Source organism: Cucurbita pepo, unplaced genomic scaffold (assembly GCF_057944985.1).
Source record: "Cucurbita pepo subsp. pepo isolate OVF unplaced genomic scaffold, ASM5794498v1 scafford_173, whole genome shotgun sequence".
In the NCBI taxonomy this organism is placed as follows: domain Eukaryota; kingdom Viridiplantae; phylum Streptophyta; class Magnoliopsida; order Cucurbitales; family Cucurbitaceae; genus Cucurbita; species Cucurbita pepo.
In genome coordinates this window covers 25001-27649 of record NW_028258071.1, presented here as the reverse complement: position 1 = coordinate 27649, position 2649 = coordinate 25001, and positions in this window count along the sequence as shown.

Here is a 2649-nt window from a genome sequence, read left to right as displayed (position 1 = left end):
TCTGGATTATGACTGAACGCCTCTAAGTCAGAATCCGGGCTAGAAGCGACGCATGCGCCCATCGCTTGATTGCCGACCAGCAGTAGGGGCCTTTTGGCCCCCAAAGGCACGTGTCGTTGGCTAAGCCCTTGTGACGGATGAGTCTCAAGGGCCGCCTTGTAACGTAATTCCCACTGAGCGATGGGTAGAATCCTTTGCAGACGACTTAAATATGCGACAGGGTATTGTAAGTGGCAGAGTGGCCTTGCTGCCACGATCCACTGAGATTCAGCCCTTCGTCGCTCCGATTCGTCCCTCCCCACACAATAAACCAATTTATTTCTTTCAAGTGTCATGGAGGTTATAGGAAAACTAATGATTCTACATGTTAAGTGTTGATGATTGGACATGCTTCAATGCAAGCCATCTAAAATGCATGCGTGAGTGAGTTGGGGTGGTGTGGGTTTGGGTGTTAGTGAGAATGATGCATGGGTGGGAGCATGGCCTGAGCGTTCGTGTGCCCGCTAAGGCCTATGGCCAAGGCGTGCTCATGGGGCGCCAAAGCTCGCCCCCTCGTGCGTGCGCCAAGCCCCACGCCGCAGCAACGCCCCTATCACCCTTGCGCGCACATCATGCCCACCAACACCTACCCAACGCAAGCACAACTACAAGTCCATGTTCACACCCTTGCCTACATGCCCACTCCAAAGACACGCGTGCTAGCCACAAAACCCTTTCAGAGGTTAACCTCTATGAAAAATCAAGACATCCAAAACCCTTGGAGGTTAACCCGCACTCCCCTCGCCCGCCACCGCACACCCTTCACGCCCCCCCGCGCGCGCTCCCCCCGCACACCCCCGCACGCCCCCGCACGCTCACCCCGCACGCCCCCGCGCACTCACCCCGCACGCTCACCCCGCACGCCCCCGCGCACTCACCCCGCACGCCCCCGCGCACTCACCCCGCACGCCCCCGCGCACTCACCCCGCACGCCCCCGCGCACTCACCCCGCACGCCCCCGCACACCCCCGCACGCTCACCCCGCACACCCCCGCACGCTCACCCCGCGCACCCCTGCACGCCCCCGCGCGCTCACCCCGCACGGCCCCGCGCGCTCACCCCGCACACCCCCGCACGCCCCCGCGCACTCACCCCGCACGCCCTCGCACACCCCCGCGCGCTCACCTCGCACACCCCCGCGCGCTCACCCCGCACGCCCCCGCACGCTCACCCCGCGCACCCCCGCACGCCCCCGCACTGCCCCGCGCGCTCACCCCGCACGCCCCCGCACACCCCCGCGCCCCCACTCCCCTCGCACACGCCAAGCCCCATCCTATGCTATGTGCGATACATGTCCTACCAACAGCATATCAAAAGTGTTGGATGTTACCTCCATAAAAAAAACATCATACCCAATGCCTATGAAACGTGAGTACACGTATAAAGCCTTGAAGGTTAGCCCCTACAACAATTCATCACACCTAACATCCGTGGAAAGTAAGAACGTGTATAAAGCCTTGGACTATAAAAATATCATCAAACCCAATACCCGTGAAAAGTGAATGTTCATTTTTAATGCTTTTTTTTTTTTTTGGAACTAAGAAAAGAGTGACACCCGTCAAATTTAACTATTTTTTCTTTTGCTTGTCTAAAACAATAAAATGAAGAGTTTTGATACTAGAGCAAATACATTACACTAAGACACCAACCATGACCGCGTTTTTACAACCATCACCCATTAATTGTGAAAGTACATGTGGAGTGGTCGGTTTGTTGTAATATTTTTTTTGGGAACTAAGCAACATGAAAGAATGATTCCCACAAAATTTCAGATTTTTTTGACCACTCTAGCTATTTTTTCTAATTTCTTATTATTTAATATTTAAAAATTCATTAAAAAAAATTGGTTGGTCGAAAAATTATGAAACTTGATTTCTAGATCCATTGGAATGTCCAATTCATGAATCAATTGAGTTCATGGAAAAAACATTCTAAAACTTGAGATATTTGACCGTATGACCGCTCAGAAAAATCGTATCTAGGCCTGGCAGACCAAAAATGCCTCAAAATGTACTATATAGGGGGGTGACTAGTCTGCATGGGCTGGGCACGGGGGTACCCCCTATATCTTCCGCCACCCCCACGCCCCAAGCACTATGCGCCGCACAGGGGCATATGCTTGGGGCGTCGGGGTGGTGGTCGGAGGCCGAGGGCGGTTGACGGCGGGGGTGCGGTGGCGGAACGCGCACGGTGGGGCAGTGTCGGAACGTTCCCGTGCGCTCGCCAGCCCCACCCCGCCCCACCCGCGTGCGCCCCGCCCGCTTGCCCCCGTGCGCTCGCCCGCCCCGCCACGCCCTCATGCTCCAGCGCGCGCGCGCGCGCCCCGTCCCGCCCCGCCCGCGTGCTCCCGCGCGCGCGCGCCCCCGCCCCGCCCCGCCAGCGTTCGCCCCGCGCGCGCGCGCCCCCCGCCCCGCCCCGCCAGCGTGCTCCCGCGAGCGCGCGCCCCCCGCCCCGCCCCGCCAGCGTGCTCCCGCGAGCGCGCGCCCCGTCCCGCCCCGCCCGCGCTCTGCTGCGCGCGCGCCCGTGCCTGCGCCCCATCCATCACCCATTAATTGTGAAAGTACATGTGGAGTGGTCAGTTTGTTGTAAATTTTTTTCTGGGAGCTAAGC